Below are 22,092 nucleotides of genomic sequence, written 5' to 3' on the forward strand. Positions count from 1 at the left end.
TTCTCTTTTTCTCCACAGTATGAAGCTCATTCTTCAACTGTATCTTGCATGCCTTGGTATTTGTTTCATAGAGCTTTACCAAGGTGTCCCACGCCTCCTTGGGGGACTTGGCATCCTGAATGTGCCCAATCATGGTGTCCTGTATACTAATGGAGAGCCAATACATGACTTTCCTCGCTCCTTGGTTCCAGTCTTTAAACTCTTTCACATCTGCAGCAGTCGGATTTACCGGTATCTCCGGTGCCTCTTCATGCTCACCTTCTATGTAGTCCCATAGCCTTTTCCCATTAGGAAATTCGTCAACCTGAACCTCCAAGCATGGAAGTTATTCTTATCCAGCTTCTCAGCCACAATCTGTGTTATGCCATCATTAGACATCTTGCCAAACACACAATTTTACCAGGAACTGCACTCTGGTTTTTCCTACACAAATGCTGTATTTTCTGCAGCGGTACTGTAGTACTCTCAAATGTCACAACCAGTGACTTCAATGTGCATACATACACCCAATGGCAACTGTAGACCTCTTTGCAGCACCCACAGTGTCTGCACAGTCAATCTGTCTTCCTGCAGTTCTTAAAACAGAGTTCTGCAGAGAATCGTTGACTTACCCGCAGTGCTCGAAATCGCCTGCTTTCTGAAAAATGGAGGTCCAGACGCGCCCGAAACGCGTTTTCGGCCCGAAAAACTCAGTCCGATAGGACAGTTCGATAGGACTGTATAGTTGCCCTATAGCTTTACTCCCGCGAAGAAAGCTCCTCAATCAGAGATCGTTTGCCGGTGCCTCCCGTAGAGCTCCCGACAAGGGTGTAGTCACCAACACAATAGGGAAGAGTAGTTGAAGCTCTTACCCTCGTACCACTTCCTGTGGTTCTCTTGCTTGCAGCTCAGCCCTTAGCACGAACAGGCTCTGATACCATGAAAAGATGCAGGGGGGAAGAGATCTTGAGCTCTTGCAAGCACACACACACACTCACAAACCCTAATAGAGAACACACAAGGTGAGAGGCTGAAAATCTTCTTCTTCTTCACTCAACACTCAACACACCATATACAAGAATAAGAGTACACACAATATGAAAGGTACTCAACCAAATACATACACGGGTTCTCTATAGTGTGAACTCGACTAAATGAGCTGGTGCTATAACTATGCCAGTCTCTAGAATGGCTGTCACACAGCCTGTCATCCCACTGGCCGCATATCACCCAAGATCTCACCAACCATGCCAGTGGTGTAAGTGTGGGGCCTATCCCCCAAGCGGGTCATCAGTGGCCACCGCCTCACTAGACGAGCTCGATATCTCAACAAAATCCCCCTCCTATGTACAAGAGTCCATGATCCTTCGCATGCCACAGAAACCACAGGAAACGCAATCTTGCCTCCCAAAGAGACATCTGCAACCATGAGCGCAACTGCCTCATCAGGAAGCTCCCGTCCAATCTGGTGTCCATCAACCAGATCAATGAACCATACAGCTTCTGAGGAGTCACAGAGACATCACACTTCTCACAAGGATCAACACCTGTTACGGTGCACAAACAAGTCCTGGAAACCTGATGAAACCTGTCAACCACACCCTCTGAATCCAGAACCACAAAGCCTGGAGAAACCACCTCCTTCTGCAAGTAAGCACCTGTCACCTGCCTGGCTTTCCAAAGGTCCCCGTGGAAAGAACATCCTCATCTACTGGAGGTTCTATGTCCCGAACACTACGAGACATCAGAGCATAAGTGACCTGTTCAGCTTCCTCTGACTGACGAACACAAGAACTACCAACATCAGTACTGGAAAGTTCCTGCCAACTGCTGCCATCTACTGGCAAGCTATCCACCACTTGGTCTCGGAAAGCTCGCACTTGCAGCGTATCCACACTTGAGTAGCCATTACCAGACTGCCACTCGACACAATCCTGAGGACCTGGGGGAGAGAGTGCTGAAAGCCTGTAAACTCCATTCTCCACTCCGCCTTCCCAAACCACTTGGCCTGTTGCTTTGTCCTGGAGAGCAACAAAATGCTCATCAAACTCCACCCGTACGCCAGTCTTGCAAACCTGATGCACTGACAACAGATGAAAACCAAGTGCTGGAACATACAACACCTGGGAGGAATGCTTCCCCCCTCTGCCACCATCGGGAACTATCTCCATCTTGCCCTCACTGTGAACTGGGATAGTGGCCAGTAAGAATATGACCAGAAAGCCTGCAGAGATCCTGTAAACCGGAACGGGAAGGAGTCATGTGCCTGGAAGCACCACTATCGAGAATCCACTCCCGAGTATCCGTTGTTGCGGAGAGTCCTCCAATCTCCTCCCTGCCTGAAGAAAATGAAACATCGGTGTCCACCACCTCCAGGTGCACAAAAGCCAAAGTCTTCATTATTGCTACTGAGGAGTCTTCACCCTTCTTGGTCTTCCGCTTGGGACACTGCCTCCAGTAGTGGACTTTCTCGCCACAATCATTACAGGTCCTCTCTGCCTTCAATTTTTCGCAGTCAGCGTCAGACTTCGTCTCAGAAGACTTCTCCGATGAAGCCTTCCCTTTGCCCGAGTTACGACCTTTCGACCGTTGGCCAGCTCCGAACCTCCACCCTGAGGAGGGTTCATGAATCGTTCCTCCTGGTCCAGGACCATGGGCACAAGCTCCTCCCACGTGATGGTGCTGAGCCTGCCACCACTGGTAATCAAAGAGGAGTAAAATGCTGAGTACGAAAAGGGCAAATGTGACAGCAACGTGATGGCCATGTCCTCTGACGATATCTCCTTCCCAGCCTGGAGAACTTCCTGTTGAAGAGCCTACAGCTTGTTAATATGCTCCCGCATCGTCGACGACTTTGCAGGGCTCATAACCCGCATCTGTACTTCCAAGGAAATCCTCTTCATGGGCGATACCCTGTTGTAAAGTGAGGCCAAATGCTGCCATATACCTCTGGCTAGCGTCATATGCTTTACATGATTGATTACCTGTGGTGTGCAGTTGAGGAAAATAAACGAACGGACCCTGGCGTTGACACGATCCCACATCTGTGTCTGGGCCTCCCGGTCCTTTCGGGTTGACGGTAACTCCCCTTCATCTACTTCCGGCCGTGGAACACCAACAACGACAAAATCGGCGAGGTCGTAAGACTCCAGAACGGATTCCATCATCACCTTGCCGTAGTTGCTCCCATCCAACTAACGGTCCACCGGGAACGTGGGGAGTGTCGGGATCTTCACATGTCTCTCGGCCATCTCATACAGATCTGCCATAGCGGGGATGTACTCTGAAAAGGGTGGATGGGTGGGAACAAAGAAGAACTAAAACCTGCAAGTGGCTGTCCAGCAAATCAGCCCGCCTTCCTCTTGCTTCTCCTCTTCCCGATCAGCCCAAAACAGTCCACCAATCAGCCACAAAACAGTCCCCCTCTTGCTCACACAAATCCCAAGACCTATCTAGAGCCTAGGTCTCTGATACCATGTCAGAATACGCAGCGAAGATGATGACCAAATCTGGGAACACAAGAGCAAAAATGCAGGCAGAAAAACAGCACAAGAGAGAGACAGATGTAGGCGTGTAACTCTGCTCTATATACACAAGAAGATCCCAAGGAATGATACAAATAGTGGTATGGGGCTGGGGGCCTATATATATGCCCCCACATCAGCAGTCGGCGTGCTGTAGGGCAGCCGACTGGACACAGGAACCTCCACGACTGGTGGATAAACACAGTCGGCCAGCATCTGAATGGGTCGACCAGCACAGTAGAGACCCACGACTCATGCACTGCAGTTGGCCATGTCACAGATGCAGTCGGCCAGGCTCAGGGTCCTCCTGCCACTACTAGACTGCCTCCATGCCACAAAAAAATGGGAAAAAATAGGTGAAAAATACGGGGAGTGAGGAAAAATGATAAAACACCTGATAAGGGCGAGCACACCCACAACAACGGCCCTGGTGTATAAATCTAGACAGGAGATGACTTCTAACAGTAACTCCTAAAGAGAAGTATTCTGGTAGGAAACCTGATTTGTCACACTTGAAAGTGTTTGGAAGTATTGCGTCAGTAATCACAAACATTGAGTGGACCTAGCGAGTCCTCTAGTGGTGCAAAATCTGATTACAGGCCTTGGAGTGGCACATTAAACTAACCCAAAACATCATTTATGAGTCCCAATGATATTTTCTCTCTAAAAATGTCAGTGATCAAACAAATCCCGTTGGTTCAGAAAATGTATCTCAAAAAGGGAAAGAGAAAGTTGATGAGGGACTGGCTTTCCTGACATGTCTGCAGGGCGAGTGGCTCGAACATGAGCCTTGATGAAGAGCTTGGCATTCCATCTATGAAGACACCTGGTGTGAAAAAGGCTTTGGAAGGAATGCATACAAAGTTAAGAAGGTATTCTAGAGTCAAGAAGCCCATGCAGCGCTTGATGTATGATGGTTATGTAGTGCACCACTATGCATATATGGCAAAGGTGGTAGAGGTTGTTGAGCCTACATGTTTTGATGATGCTGTTGGAGATGTAAAATAGGAAAAAGCCATGGATGAGGAAATGGCTGCACTTGATGCAAATGAAACATGGGATTTGGTGCCATTGCCAAAATACAAGAATGTAATTGGCTGTAAATGGGTGTACAAGGTGAAGCATAATAGTGATGGCAGTGTGAGCAGATACAAGGCTAGATTAGTAGCCAAAGGTTATGTACAGACCTATGGGATAGATTATGAGGAGACTTTCAGCCCCGTAGCTAAGATGGCTACAGTTCGTGCTATTATTGCAGTGGCTGCGTCAAAGAATTGGATGTTGCATCAGATGGATGTGAAGAATGCATTCTTGCATGGTGACTTGCAAGAAGAGGTGTACATGGAGCAGCCACTGGGTTATGAGGATGTGAGGCATCCCCATTATGTATGTAAGCATACAAGAATTGTGGCATACTTGGTCTCTATAGGTTTTCATATGGCTGATGCTGATCACTCATTATATGTGCGAGAGAATGAGAATGGCATTGTCATCATTTGCATTTATGTGGATGATTTGACTGTTGGAGGTGATAATGAGGCTGAGATAGCGCATGTAAAAGCTCTCTTGAAGTAGGAATTTGACATGAAAGATTTGGGAGAGCTGCGGTACTTTTTGGGCATTGAGATAGTACACACGAAAGAGGGCATATGGCTGTCACAGAGGCAGTATGCGTTGGATATGCTATCCAAATATGGTATGGCTGATTGTAAGCCTATTGCTATGCCCTTAGATCAGAATTTGAAGTTGAGGGCTGATGAGGGTTGACGATGTTACCATGTATCAAAAGATTGTGGTGGGGTAGCTTGATCTACTCACGCGGCCGGATTTGAGTTACACAGTTGGATTGGAGAGTCAGTTTATGCAGCTTCCCAGGAAACCACACTTGGATGCAGTGAGGCGTACATTGCGCTATGTGAGTGCTACTTTGGAATATGCACTCCTTTATGAGGCTGGCAAGCACTGAGGTGCAGCTCTATGGCTACACGGATGCAGATTGGGCTGGTAGTGTATGTGATTGGTGATCTACCAGTGGGTTTATGTTCTCACTTGGGAGTGCTGCTATTACTTAGAGTAGCAAGAAGCAACCCACGGTTACTTTATTGAGTACAGAGGCAGAGTATAGGGGTGCTGCAGTGGTTGCAAATGCTACTTGGAGACTTGGGGATACAGGTACAGGTACAGGTTGTCATTCATTGCGACAACCTTAGTAGCATATAGTTGGCACGGAACCCAGTGTTCCATGCGAGGACAAAGCACATTGAGGTGCATTACCATTTCATCAGGGAGAGGGTCTTGGATGGTGACATAGACCTTATGTATGTGAGGACAGATGAGCAGGTTGCAAACATCTTCATGCAAACATCTTCATGAAGACCCTTGGAGTAGAGAAGCTGCGGCGATTTCAAGCGATGCTTATAGGGAAGAAGATGGCATTGAGCTTGAGGGGGAGTGTTGAGATATCAAGCTCAACCCATGGTCCACCTAGCTGATTCCCCACCCACATTCATCATTGGCACGTGGTAGTGGATACGAGGATCTTTGCCAGTGATACTACAGCTGGACTTCATTGAGACGGGTCTACCTACTGAGAGTGATGGCACACTTATCTTGCCAGCTCACTCACTAGCGATTTCACATTGACCGTTGTACATACCACGTTGTAGTCTCTTTATGTTGGTAGACTTCTTATCTATCATGGTGGTGATGTGAAGAAGAAGAAGATTTCAGCCTCCTTCCTTGTGTACTCTATTCTAGGGTTTTGTGTGTGTGTGTACTCTATTCTAGGGTTTTGTGTGTGTGTGCTTGTTGCAAGAGCTCAAGCTCTCTCCTTCTCGATCTCTTTTCAACTCCTATGTCTGTACACACGCTTATAGACATGAAAAACTCATTTAAATCCCAATACACACACACACACACACACTTAAAAATTAAAATACAATAAAAAATTATGCTCAATATTATATACACCTAAAATTTATGCTTTAAAATTAGATTTTTAGTCTCAAATTTTTAAAATTAGATTGTTGATGAGGCAGTAGGACAAACAAGCTGGACAAGAGTGAGCCTCTTTGAGCTCTCAAATTTTTAAAATTAGATTGTTGATGAGGCAGTAGGACAAACAAGCTGGACAAGGGTGAGCCTCTTTGAGCTCTCTCTCTCTCTCTCTCTCTCTCTCTCTCTCTCTCTCTCTCTCTCAAGATACAGGAACGATCATGTTATTGAAGACGATGATGATGAGGATGACAACGACGATGCACTAGTTGAGGTGCATGCCATTAGAATCTGGCAATTGGAAAGTTATTGTTATCCAAAGTGAGAAGAAGAGCAAGAAAGCGATGAAAAAGCTGGGCGCATGAAACCTGTAATTGGAGTTATACTCTTTGTATTTTTTAAGCCAGATCTCTTCAAGAATCCTGTTTAGGTACACTCATGCACATGGTGCCTTGAAAGTGCACAACTTATGAAGCTGATGAAGATGAGGAATTGACAAGATTGGTATTCACAGACATTTTCCCACTATGATTCCCACATTGAGGATTACGACAACATCATGAGGGGGGGGGCTTCCGGTCCCCAAGGAGGGGGGCGGCAGCCCCCTGCCCCCCACCGTACCTAGCTAGGTATGCAGAGCCTCATCTGCCGAAGTGAAAAGAAAGAGGAGAGAAAGAGAGAGACCTTCTTGCAAGCTCACACACACAAGAGAGAAGCTACACACAAAGAGATAGAGGGTTGAAATCTTCTTCTTCTCCAAACTAAAGTGTGCATAACATAAGAATAGTCATATATGTAGTACAAACTGAAAGAGATGCGGTCCATAGTGTGAACACACTAAGTAGCTATGCTAACTAGATAGGTATGCCAGCTGTAGAATCTCTGACAAAGATACGGTGTTAGTCACCAACCGTGTCGATGATGTAAATGTCTGTATCGTTCACCGAGGCCCATCATGAGTGCCAGCTCATGGAGAGCTCGACATCTTAACACTCCCCCTCAAGCTCTACTGTATCTCGAGGACTCCAAGCATAGTCCAAAAATGACGAAGCTTCTTAACTCCCAGGGCCTTGGTGAATATGTCTGCAACCTGCTCCTCTGTTCTAACGTAAACCAAGTCGATGTCTCCAGCCAGGACCTGCTCTCGAACAAAATGGTAGTGGACCTCTATGTGCTTGGTCTGTGCATGAAACACTGGGTTCCTGGCCAGTTGTATGCTACTACATGAGTAGCTTCTGCAACCAAGCTACCTCACTGCTACAGCAGTACCCCTGTACTCAGCCTCTGTACTCGACAAGGCAACTCTGGGCTGCTTCTTGCTGCTCCTCCAAGTGATAGCAACACTCCCACGTGAAAACATAAAGCCGCTAGTAGATCTCGTGTCTGTGATACTACTAGCCCAATCTGTATCCGTGAAACCATGTATCTCCACTGGCACACCTACTGCATAAAATAATGCATAGTCTAATGTGGCCCTCACATAGCGCAAAGTACGTCGCACTGCATCCAAATGTGGCTTCTTTGGAACCTACATAAACTGGCTTTCTAAGCCCACAGTGTACCTCAAATCCAGTCGTGTGATAGTCAAGTAAATCAAGCTGCCCACAATCTTTCGATACATAGTGACATTCTAGCACATTGCCATCATGTGCACTCAACTTCACATCATTCACATCCAAGGGCATAGAAATTGGCTTGCAATCAGCCATACCATACTTGGACAACATGTCCAATGCATACTGTTTCTGCGACAACCATATACCCTCAGTGGTGCGAATCACCTCAATGCCAAGAAAGTAGCATAGCTCTCCCAAATCTTTCATCTCAAACTCCTGCTTGAGAAGACCCTTTACATGTTCAATCTCTGCCTCACTATCACCCAGTCATCTACATAGATGGTAGTAAGCACAATTCCAACATCACTCGTACATACATAGAGTGAATGATCTCCATGTGACATATGAAAACCAATGCGCAGAAGATAATCTGCAATCCTCTCATGCCATGCTCTAGGTGCTTGCTTCAGCCCATACAAAGTCTTATGAAGTGACATACATACTCTGGGTGATCACTATCTACATAACCAGGTGGCTGCTCCACATACACTTCTTGTAAATCACCATGCAAGAATGCATTCTTTACATCCATTTGATGCATAAACCAGCCTTTTGCAATGACAGTATGTACCGTAGCCATCTTAGCCACATGAGCAAAGGTCTCCTCATAATCAATGCCATATGTCTGTGCATAACCTTTTGCGACTAGCCTTGCTTTGTACCTTTCTATGCTTCCATCAGCCTTGTGTTTAATCTTGTACACCCATTTGCAGCCAATGGCCTTCTTGCCATTTGGTAGTGGCACCAAATCCCAAGTATGGTTTACATCCCAATGCAACCATTTCTTCATCCATAGCATTCTCCCAATGCACATTTCCAACAGCATCCTCATAACAAGTGGGCTCAACATCCTGTGCAACCTTAGCCATGTATGCATAGTGATGAGACACATAGCCATCATAAGCATAGGATTTCTAACTCTGTCACTAGATCTACGTGGCCCTGGATCACTGCTTGGCATCCTTGCAACCTCATTTGCTTTCCTCACTCCTGGTGTCCTGACAACTGGAATACCAAACTCCTCATCAAGACTTTGCTCCGAAGCATCAGAGTCTACATCAACATGAGATGAACTAGAAGACACACTAGTCATACATGGGGCTTCACCAACCTTCTCTTTTCCTTTACGACGAGAAACCTGTGTAACACACGGAGGTGTAACATGTGCCCGCAATCTGCCACTCCAAGGCCTGTCAACAGATACACTAGAAGAGGACTCTCCAGGTCCACTAAGTGTCTTTGACTCTTGCTTCGCACTTGAAGCATCCACACCTTCTTTTAAATCAGCCCCAATACCATCTTTTACATCACTGTACCAGCTTGCCATCTCATCGAACACCACATCTCTACTCACACGCAGCTCACATGTAATAGGGTTGTAACACCTGTAACCTTTCTGCTCAATAGAATAGCCCACAAATATACATTTTTCAGCCTTGGGATCCAATTTGCTACGCAACTCATCAGGAATGTGTACATATGCAATACAGCCAAAAACTTTGAAGTGAGACAAATCTGGTTTCTTCCAACTATACTTTTCCTCAGGCGTAACAGCATGCACAGCAGCAGTGGGGGTCCTGTTCATAATGTATACAGCTGTATTTACAGCCTCAACCCAAAAATGATGAGGCATATTCTTTTCAACCCATCAATGCACGTGCCACTTCTGCAATATGCCTGTTTTTCCTCTCAGCAACTCCATTTTGCTACGGAGTATATCTGCATGAAAATTGCTTGCGTATCCCATTTTTTGCAAAAAATAAAAAAACTCATTGGAAAAATATTCTCCCCCTCCATCAAACCTTAGCGTCTTGATCTGTTTACCTGTTTCTTTTTCAACAATAGTTTTGAACTTCTTAAAGTGCCCAAGCACTTCACTTTTCTGTTTCATGAAGTACACCCAAACTTTCCTTGTGTGGTCATCAATGAACGATACATAGTACCTACAACCATGAATACTAACAGTATTCGTTGGGTCCCATACATCTGTGTGTACCACCTCAAGTGGCATCTTACATACATTGCGTTCATGCGAAAAAACACTACAAGACCGCTTTTGCCAAACTGACATGCTTCACATACCTTATGCATGCCATCAACTCTGAACTCTGGCAAACCTGCAACAATCTAATTTGATTGCATAGATCGCAATCGCTGCTCATTTACATGGCCAATGCGCTTATGCCACATGTTTACATCAGCCACAACTCTTGCACCTTGTGCAAACATAGCAGCTTTTACCTCAGGCATATTTACATCCAAAGTAAACATCTTGCCAACACGTTTGCCTTTTGTAACCAGCTTACAGCCATTCTTGTAGTCTTCCACATAATAGCCATCTAGATTAATCCGAACCTGCAATCCCTGTTCTATCATTTGCCCAACTGAAACTAGATTCTTTGTAATGTTAGGCACATGAAGCACATCAGCCAAGTACTTCATCTTGCCACCATCATGCATGTTCAAGGGCACTTTCCCAACATGAGCAATCGGGTGAGCAGTATCATCACCTGTCTCAACATAACCTGGTGCATCCAATTTCTTCATTTCTCTAAACCACTACCCATGGGACGTCATGTGGTTAGAGGAACCTGAATCCACATACCATACATCCTCACTAGCATGTACATCAGTAGTCATAGTATTCATCATATGCTGCATAACAAACAACTGCTCACAATGATCATCATCATTATTCCTGCTAGACGATGCATAGTTATTTTGCTGCTTTTTTCCTTTACCTCTGTTAGCCCTCTTCTTTGGATAGTCTTTAGAGATGTGTCCCTTTTCTCCACAACTCCAACATTCTACATCAGAACTTGTATTCTGTTCTCTGTTAGAGCCCGAATTCTGATTTCCATGTCTCCCCCTGCCTCGAGAAGTCTGCAGTCCTCGTCTGCATCCATGACCCTGGTTGTGTTGCGTATCCTGATTTTGGCCTCGGCCTCCACCTGTGCCTCGACCTCTACCTCTGCCTCTACTAGAATAGAAGGCTTGCTGATTAGAACTGTTCCTATTCTGAGAAGAAGAAGGGGCAAGACCAAGATTCTTCTCCTCACGAATAAGCATCGAAGTCAATTTTGTAAGACCAGGAATATCATCCCTAGTGTTCATGGAAGACTTGAAGTTTGAGTATGCATCTCCAAGTCCTTCCAGCATTGCACCCACAACATCATCATCATCAACTGTGACGCCAATAGAACCAAGAGCTTCCACTATGCCTTCAAATATTTAAGGCATAATCGTTGATGCACAGACTTCCCCTCTTAACTGTATTCAACTCTGTCTTGAGTTGCAGCTTCCGAACTTTGGTGTTTTCTTCATTCAGCTTCAACAGATTTTTCCATGCAATGGCCGGGGTGGCTGCACTCTGTAGATAGCCCATCATGCCATCTGTGACACTCATAGAAATCTAATACATGACTTTGCTTTTGCCTTGAGTCCAGTCCTTCAAGGCCTTTTTCTGTTCCCTGCACTTGCATTCTCCTCGGGACACTGAGCCGTTTCATTGTCCCCATCAATGTAATCCCAATAACCTTTTCCCTGTAGGAAATTGGTCATACGAAACTTCCATGCAGGATAATTATTCCTGTCTAGCTTGTCACTACTGACGATCTGATTGAAGGATTCAGCCATTATACTTGCACAACACAGAAACTAGCAATCTGCACAACTCTGCAAAATGTTGCAGTGGTACTAGTGTTCAATTTAACACTCACAAAGAGTGACCACAATATGCATACATGTAGCCACAATCAACAATACATGTAGCCACAATCAACAATACATGTGCCAACCCTATCTACACACAAATCTGTATGCAATCTTGTAACCTGAGCAGAAATCCAAAACCTGCAAATCTCATGCAGGCTTTCCGGTTGACCACGCAAAAACTTTGCAGCTCAAAAACGGAGCCCGAAACGCGCCCGAAACAAATTTTTACCCATAAAAATTCAGCCTAAAGGGCTATAAGATAGATCCGCTACCTGTAAGCTTGTGAAGGTACCACCCGATTTGGAGATTTCTATCGTAGCTCTCCTGATAGAGCTCCCAAACCTAGGGTTGCACAAGAGGTTGAAGAGGATGATGGAGTTCTTACCCTTGTACCACTTCTAATGGCTCCTTTGCTTTCTGTCTTCTCTCTTAGCCGCCTTAATCAGGCTCTGATACCATGAAAAGAAAGAGGAGAGAAAGAGAGAGACCTTCTTGCAAGCTCACACACACACAAGAGAGAAGCTACACACAAAGAGATAGAGGGCTAAAATCTTCTTCTTCTTCTTCTCCAAACTAAAGTGTACATAACATAAGAAACCCTAGTCATATATGTAGTATAAGCTGAAAGAGATGCGGTCCATAGTGTGAACCCGCTAAGTAGCTATGCTAAGACTAGATGGGTATGCCAGCTGTAGAATCCCTGACAAAGATACAGTGTCAGTCACCAACCGTGTCGGTGATGTAAATGTCCGTATCGTTCACATCGAGGACCATCATGAGTGCCAGCTCATGGAGAGCTCGACATCTCAACACGAAGCTCATGATATTGAACACGAAGCTCATGATATTGAACACTATAGGGAAACAAAAGGGAAAGTGGGTTTCTTTCCCACATGGGAAAATGCCCAAAACTTCTTATGATTGAGCCCAAGGATATTGAGCTGGTCATAACTCAGGCTAGTGTGCCAAAGGTCAAAGGCTATTTCAGCTTTACGATCTGTATTGTGTGTGCTATCATGGAGTTGACAACCTAGAATGTGGAGAGGCTATACAGCATGTAGGGGCATGTGATTTTTGTCAAATGTATTGTAAAAGTTTTGAGCATTTTTTGCTGGAATTATTTCTGAAAGAGCGCCGTTTTTCTTGAGGTTATTTTCTTTGGTAAGTTGTTCCCAAAATAGGTGAGGTGGGTGCTTAACTATGGCTTAAAAAGGAGGGAGAGAGAGAGACAGAGAGAGAGAGAGAGAGAGAGATTTTACTACGGGCCATCAAAATATCATTTTGCAATAGCCATTGCACCTACATGTCCAGTAAGCCTTCTTCCAAGGGCTCCAATGAGAATTATCAAGAATCTTTGTGTATGTAATGACTTCAATGTTGACAAGAAGTATGTTACCTTATTATAAGTACGTGTGGCTTTAGAGCTAGTTGAAGCTGGTAGGCTATAGGCGTAAGCTCATTGAGATAAAAGCCACACATGTTGGAGTAGTTAGTCACATAATGTGGACATGTGAACAAAAATAGTCCTAAATTAATGTTGTACAATCTAAGAGCTTGCATCGAACTAAACTCAAGAGTAAACATGTTCTATTTAAGTGCCACATGGCCCAATGGCAAGGGCAGCGATGTTTTACTCCACATGATGATACTTTGTTGTCATTTTCTTTGAAGAGGGTGCATGGTCTGGCTACTTTAACATTTGTGCAAAAAAAGGGCCTTGGATTTCTCTATAAATATCATTAAGGTTTGCAAGTTATAAGCTCTGCCCTTCTATATTAAGCTACTAATGGGTAAGAGCCCTACGTAAGTGCAACTCAAAATGTGATGTAGATTCAGACAACTAAAGATAACATCTTTAGTAAAAAGTACACATGTAGTTAAAAAGAAGGGGTAGTGAAACCTAATTGTCAATATCTTTTCTCGAACACGATGTTGGAGATTAAAATTTTTTAATTTTGTCTGCAGACAACAACTTTCTTCTTTCATCATGCTTCACTTAAGCCACTTAGAGAATAGAACTATTGTGGAATGGGAATGTGAGTTGATAGAGAGAGAGAGGGGGGAGACAAGGAGAGGGAAGGGACAAAGATATAAAATTGAAAAGAGATGATGCTTTTTTGTGTAATGTGATAGATGTGAGACATTTCAGTTGTATATACTCTTATTTGCATTGTGTGTGTTCAAAGAGAGAGAGAGAGAGAGAGAGAGAGAGAGAGAGAGAGAGAGAGAGAGAGAGAGAGAGAGAGAGAGTGGAGAGTGACACACAAGCAAGAGAGAGTAGAGGGTTAAAGTAGGGAATCTTTGTGGAAACCACTCGCCAGATACCAAAAAAGCACTTGCCTGATTTAGCTTACCAGAAAAAGGCCTCCGAAATAGGGTTGGAGGAGCCCGGAGAATGCCTAAAAGAACTCAGAGCAAGAGATATGCCTAAAAGTGAAACAAGTGGCTCACATGAAGTGGGAACCAGCAAAGGCAATGCTTAAAATGGAAATGAGGGAAAAAATGGACAGGTTTCAAGGAAAAAAACCAAGGATTTGGATATGAATGTTTTAAAACTGTTCTTGGATCAAAAGGTGACCTTGAGAAGCATGTTGGATTATTGTCCAAGATTCAAGGGAAAAAGGGTATGCAAAGCATAAATCAAGAGCTGTGTGAACTAGAGAAAAATCTAACTTTTCATCTAACTCAACCAAACAAAGAGGAAATATCACGAGATGACAATGCAGCTAGGTAAATGTGAAGATCAATAATAAAGGAATCAAAGTTGTTGTTTTGGATGGAGGATTCGGAGTGAATTTCATAGCAAAAGACATGGCCCAAAAGTTAGGTTTCAAATGGGATCCCATCACCTTTAATATATAATGAGTACCCAAAGGTATCATCAAGAATGTGAAAATTCAAATCTCCAACATGGAGTTGCCCGTTAGCATGTGACTAGTCGTCTATATTGCTTAACAATAAAAGATGCCATCTTCACTTGGATAGCAAAATGCTAGCAGGTCTTTGAGCTACTTAAAAAGATGCTGACCACAACACCGATCATTGCTAGCCAAAAAACGTAAATTTTGTTTCGTGTCCATAGAGATGCTTTTGACAAATCGCTATAGGTAGTGCCTTGATGCAAGAAAAAACAACCAAATACTATACACAAAGCAAACAACCCTGAAGTAGAAGAACAAGCAATGGCAACCAAGCTAGTACAAGATAAGAAGAAAGCTCACATGCTGATCCCACTGAAGCCACATTTCTTTCCTAGCATGAATAAGTAGCATAAAGATTAGTAATCCAAGAAGCTGCTATTGAGCACGTTCATCCAACAAGACTAGGGGAGCCTCTAGCCAAACCCAATAGGGCACAAGAGCTGTTGCAACAATTCATTGAAATAGACACCCTCATTGTAGAAGGTAAGAAACCCACCACTATTAGCATTAATCTAGTAAACAAGGTGCTTGGGCTTCTCACAGAAGCCAACACAGAGCGCTAGAAACAATATAACCTATTGAAAAGCAAAGTACCTAGAAAGGGGTCCATGCACCAGCTAAAGGACGTGTGAGATCTAGAATGTAGAACCCAAATGCAATTCTACTTTGCAGAATGTGGCCCTGATAAGATAGAGAATATGTTAGCTAGAAATTAGAAAAAGCTAGAGCAGAAGAGAGTAGCAATTTCTTAAAAAACCCTAAGGAATGACAACAACATTAATGGAAGGAGGAGGCGCCATAGTGCTACATGCTCACCTCTAGGCCTTGGCACAAGCCACCCCAGATTATTCAAAAGTCAAAAGACAAAAAGAATTGAGAACAAAACGGAGGGGAGATTTCTCCTTCTGGGTAAAGATATAAGAGCAACAAGAAAGGTTGCAATTACCCTTTTTTGAAAAGCCTATCCATTTTGTGGACCTAAAAGAGGAAGAGGGATTTTGAAGACCTAAAGTTGGAAAAATACACAACTTTGAGGAAGAAAAGAAGAACATACAAAATTGGCCAAGGGAGAGCACAAACCCAAACCGAGGCAAACAAAAAGGTCAAGGAAGAAAGGCATGCACAAATAGAGCAAGCTGGGCCAACATCAAAGCCTCAAACAACACAAAGTGAATTTGAAATAGTAATCAACTTGGCAGAGCTGCTGACCAAAAAAGGAAAGAACATCAAATGCCAAGTAGCAGCAGGCTAGGCAGGAGGAAACACCAAAAACCCTTGACATCTTTATATAGCCAAGAATCACCATGGCCATAGAGAAATTACAAGATAATCTAGTGACATTAAGAGAGTGCAAAGAGGCCCTAACAAAAAAGATAAGCTTCTGCCAAGACCATATGAATAGATTTGCAACTTGTGAGCAACAAGCTCAGGCATGTCTTTTAGAAGTGCTGGAGCTAAATAGGGCCCAAATCCAACATGAAAAATGCTATGATGTTTAGAATATTAATCAATTGCAGATGATCTTGAATATTAATCAATTGCAGATGATCTTGAATGGTAGAAAGAGCACATAGGCAAACAAGTGGACACACTCAAGAGTTAAGGATGACACTTGCCTACAATTGACCAATAAATTGAAGTAGTGCAAAGCAGATGCCGAAGAGGGCATGGCCACCCTCAAGAGGCAAGTTTTGGCAAAAGAAGAGGAGATGAAGGCCCTCAATAGTAGGAAACCTTGCAAGCTAGACAGTAAGAAGAGGAGGCTAATGCTAAAGCCAAAAAGGCAGAAGCACTAGTGGAGAAGGTTTGCAAAAGTTAACTAGAAATGTTCGAGAGAGCAGAGCGGGCATTGCCATTGCCCACGAAAAAGGTTTGGGAAACATGGGGAAAGCCAGCCTTGAGAAAGACGTGATTGAAATTGCAGTTAGCTGATGGTTACATAGAAAGACTCATTGGTCTTTTAGAAAGAGTTGTAGTCACCTCATGTGGAGTTGAGTACGAACATACATTTGCAGTGGTAGATTTTGGGAAAAGCCCAAATTATGACATCATTCTTGGATGACCGTTTATGCGACAACTCAAGATGATTCAAGATTGGGGCTACTACTACATCTATCTACGGCAACAAGAGGCCATTACATGCAAATTTGGCAAATTACTCCTATCGGGACGTGGTTAAAACTCCTGTAGAAGATTTTGATTCTACCACCACTAAGGCAAAATCCTCAGTTCCATCTTGGATAAGCTCTCGCAAAAAAGAGATATGGATGTGCGGAGCTTCAGAAGGAGAAGGCTCTGTAAACGAACCTGATGAGACGACAAGAGAGATTGGGTGACGAGGCCTATATTCCATAACCATTTCTAGAAGCTGAACTAGAGCCAGCAGGATGGAGATACATCCTAGCTACTCTAGATGTGTGCGTTAACGAAATAACTCCCACAGTTTTTTGCGATGAAGAGGGTTATGATCTTATGATGATAAGAGTAATCCCTAAAACTGAAACCCAAGAAAGCTACGAGTGCGTCAGGCCCCTAGAACAAGAAAAAACCCATGAAAACATGGATTGGGAAGTCATCGAAGTGATTATAGAATGTCCAACATACACTCAGAGTTCAATAGAAACCATAATCACCTCGGGCAGAGATTGGCTCAACAGTCGAACCCGACAAGGAGACCTTTATGCTAACATCTTCATCTGATCAAGAAAAGGCACCCTTTTGTGTCATTGCAGAACCACGTATCACTTCAAGTGCCAACGGATCTCCAACCACTAAAGAACTTGCAAAACCAAGTCCAAGCCTAAAGAACAATCCACTAAAGGACTTAAGTGCAAGCTCACAAGTAGGTATTGAACTATCAAAAATTCAAGAGCGAGCACAACCAAACCAACAAGATGTAAACAATGTAAATGAGCATGTCAAAGTCTTTGTTCCACCCACAAGAATTGCAATCGGCATTCAAGGTAAGAATGGGATGCAAATTCAAAGTATAGCTTTACTTGATAAAGGTGTGACAAAGAACATGATGTCCCATCAGACTTGGCGATTTCTCGGTAAGCCTAACCTTGATGTTTCTACCGATTTTATACAAATTACACACAACTTTGTTGGTGAATGTATTGGAGTATTAAATATTTCCTTTGTTGAAATGTCAAGCTCGTATACAGCTAGGATAGCACATGGGTGCTGACAGAGTGACAGTATGGTAGATAGATATCGTGTGGTGTGTTTATGACTGCGTCCAGCTGGTCATGTGTGGTGTGGACATTACATTAGGTTTACTTTGTAGTGTGGACATAACACTATGTTGTGTTCTCCTTTTGTGTGTGTGAGAGATGATGGTGACTATGACTTCTCTCCTTCTTTATGATTGATGGATATGGATTAGGGTTTGCTTCTCTTGTGTGTGCTCTCTCCTGCTTCTATTTTTTATCATGGTATCAGAGCCTGGTGCTCAACATTAGGGTTGATGAGTGAGTGAGAGAAGAGGGAAGAAAAAGAAAAAGCTGTGAAGGAAGCCATTGGAGCTTGGAGCAAAGGAGAAGCTGTGGAGCACACATCGGCATCAGATCTGAGAGCTAAGGACCATTGGTAAGTGTAGCAAGACCCCCTCTGTGGATTGCAAGTATCAAGAGCAAGTGTAAGAGAAGATTAAAGGTGCAAAAGAAAGCAGACAATTTCTGTTTTAAAGCTTTCATGGAAAGCTTGTGAATGAATGTACTTTGGCACATGTATTTTGGGAAATGCAAGCAAAGAAGTGAAGGTCTCATGTAATTTGGGAAATGCAAGCAAAGAAGTGAAGGTCTCATGTATTTGGAAGGGCACATGTACTGGCAACTCAGGAGCAAATCATTCATGCAAAAAATTGATGCATTACAAGCAATTTGTGAAGAAAAAAAAACTTTGGTTTTTTGGACCCTACAAAAACAGAGAACATATGCTCGGTGGAGGATCGAATGCGGAAGATTGAAGCAAATTTGAGCCAAACCCTTCATACCCATGATGCATTAGGTCATTGCTAAGAAGTTTATCAACTCAATTGTGAAAAACCCCTTCTCTACAGGCCCCAGGAGCAGGCGGCGCATCTCTGTGCAGAATTCTGGATAGTCTCATTAGATATCATGCCATTCACTCATTTCTAATCCATTTGATGCCATTCAAAGATTGGGAGGTTTAGCAAAGACATTGCTAAGGCCTTGTGATGCTTGGTTGCAGCTCATTTGAGGTATTTGGAGCTCATTGAAGTAATTTATCAGAGGTGTGCAGGTTTGCAAAAAGTCTGTCCAGAAACAGAGCAGTATTAATCAAGGCATTAATCCTTGTCTATATCAAATTGGCCTAATTCCTTTGGTACAAGTAGATTCCTATGAGTTGCTAAACTTTTGATTCAAAAAGTTTTTGAATTTGGATAAGATTTGAAGGAGATAGAGCATTTTTTGTGAGAGGTGGTACTGACAGATGCAGAAAATGGCAAACCAGGGAGCTACAAAAATTGGTGGTTCTCATTCACCTTGAAGAATTTGATCAAACCCTTCTAGGATATGTTGGAGCAATGTGTTGGGAAGCCAATGCAAGTTGAATCATTGCATTTGGACAAGATTTGAAGGATTTAGAGCATAATCTTTGACTGGTTTTACTGGTGAGAAAAAAATTACTGGCGAGAAAAAAACCAAAAAATTCAACTTTACCCCTTTTTAATTTTGATGATACAAATGAAGTTCTTATGCAACATAAAGTCATTTGTGGTGTGAATGCATATGTATAGCACATATTGAGCTTGGTTCATAATCATTTGGAGCTTTGGAAAGCATCGAGAAGAGTGTTATATAAGGGTACATCACAGGTATTCAAAATGGGAGATGGCCCAGTACAAATTGTTGGCGAGAAGCTTGACAGAACTAACTTCCAAGTGTGGAAGTTTTGTTGGAATTAGGGTTGCAGGAATGCACACACAACTTCAAGAAGATAAGGAAGCTTGAGCACAACACAGTAGTGTATTATGAGTGCCAAAAATGAAAGATAACTAGCCCTAGAAGATAATGGGCGTATATACAATGCACGGGGGAAAAAACCTCCTAGTGAGGGAAAAAGTGCCCCGGCGGTCCTAAGTGTGTTCACACACATCACTACTATAATATGGTAACAAATCCCCCCTGGAGTGATGCGGTGAACAAGAGCTAGCACTCATGTATAGGGAAGTGTCTAGCTATGTGGACGAATCCACAAAAGGGAGTAAGCCCAAAGCTTTGCGAAAAGCTTCGAACTTCTCACGAGGCAGAGCCTTTGTGAAAAGGTCTGCAAGGTTATCCTGTGTTGGCACATAAGCCAAACTGATCTCTCCTGCAGAGAGTCTCTCCCTGACATAATGGTAGTGCACCTCAATGTGCTTCGTACGAGCATGGAACACTGGGTTCCGCGCAACTGCCAATGCGCTCTGACTGTCAGTGAAGATGGTGGTGGCAGATGGCTGCCCAACACCCAAATCAGCCATAAGGCGTCTGAGCCACACACACTCAACCGTAGCTGTGAAAGCTGCCCTGTACTCAGCTTCACAACTAGAAGTGGCCACAGTAGGCTGCTTCTTGCTCAACCATGATATGCATGAGCTTCCAAGCATGAAGCAAAAACCACTCGTGGACACGCGTGTGTCATAACAACCAGCCCAGTCAGAATCTGAAAAAGCATGTAAATCTGGCGGCAATGATCCCCCCTTGGGATAAAACAACCCAAGATGCCGAGTACCACTCAAATAGCGAAAGATACGCTTCACTGCCTGCCAATGCTTAATGCCTGGGCTATGCATAAATCTGCTCACCTGTGAGACTGCAAACTGAATGTCTGGCCTCGTAATGCATACATAAATGAGGCAACCAACAGCTGTCTGATAGAGTGTGACATCAAAGTGATCTCCAGCATCATGAAGACTCAACTTCAAACCTGTCTCCATTGGAGTAGCAATAGGCTTGCAGTCTTCAAGGCCAAATCTCCGCAACAATGTTTCAATATACTTTGTCTGACACAAAGCAATACCTCCATCACACTGCTTAAATTGTATCCCCAAATAATGATGCAAATGCCCCAAATCTGACATCTCAAAAGAGGCATTCAAATCAGCCTTAAAATCAGCAATATGACTCTCATTTGGTCCTGTGAGCAGCATGTCATCGACATAGAGAGCAATGATTAGATGTACACCATCCACACGTTTAGCATACAAAGTGCTTTCTGTTGGACTATTCTGAAACCCATGTGCAGTCAAATATGCATGTATTTTTTCATACCAAGCTCGTGGAGCTTGCTTTAAACCATATAAAGCCTTTTTTAACCTGCACACTTTGTTTTCCTGCCCTCTTTGAACAAAACCACGAGGCTGCGATACATACACCTCCTCATGCAAATCTCCATTTAAGAACGCAGTCTTTATGTCCAGCTGATGTACATTCCAACCATTATGAGCTGCTAATGCACAGATGCTACGAACAGTGGTCATACGACATGTGGGAGCAAAAGTCTCATCAAAATCAATGCCCTTCTCTTGAGCATAACCTTTTGCAACAAGCCTAGCCTTATGGCGATCCACTGTGCCATCAGGCTTACGCTTCAATTTGTATACCCACTTAGTGCCAATGGCCTTCTTGCCAGGGGGCAAGTCACATAAAGACCATGTACCATTCTTCATAATAGCATCGTATTCTGCTTGCATAGCAGCCATCCAATTTTCTGAACTTTGTGCCTCATCAAATGAAACAGGCTCACTTTCATCGCACATACTAGAAACAGCCAATGCATAACAATCTGACGCATAAGAGGCACCATGAGAGCCAGAACGAGTGCGACTAGACAAAGGGGCTTCCAACTTGCTGTCACGCAAAGTCTGCACCAGCCATCTAGGCATATTTCTAGAGCCCTCAATCTCTTGTCTCTCATCCTCAAGTGCATCATGCACATCTGCATCAGATATAGGCTGATCTGTGCCATCATTTAAAACCTGCATAGGCTGAAAAACTGCCTCATGAGGTATTGCACTTGACTGTGCACCACTGAAAAGAGGCAACAATGTATCATAGACATCACGTGAGCTGATATCTGTCTCCTTAGTACATGAAACCAAGGGCTGAACTGCATCTTCCACAAATACAACATCACGGCTAACCAAAATGCGCTTTGTCTGTGGATGATACAAACGATAGCCTTTGCTCTCAGCACTATATCCAACAAAAATACATTTGACAGCTTTGTCATCCAATTTTCTGCGATGTTGCACAGGCACTAATGCATATGCCAGGCAACCAAAAACACGTAAATGGCCAACAGATGGCTTGCGGCCATGCCAAGCCTCATATG

The 22,092-nt window shown here is 43.6% G+C and overlaps 1 pseudogene; it reads left to right on the forward strand.

Annotated features, from left to right (window-relative positions):
- Positions 1-12,490: 12,490 nt before the first annotated feature.
- The window catches only part of LOC147617999 (uncharacterized), a 55,980-nt pseudogene continuing 46,378 nt past the window's right edge, over positions 12,491-22,092 (forward strand).

Source organism: Cibotium barometz, chromosome 36 (assembly GCF_041138505.1).
Source record: "Cibotium barometz isolate CiBa-2024 chromosome 36, ASM4113850v1, whole genome shotgun sequence".
Classification (NCBI taxonomy): Eukaryota; Viridiplantae; Streptophyta; class Polypodiopsida; order Cyatheales; family Cibotiaceae; genus Cibotium; species Cibotium barometz.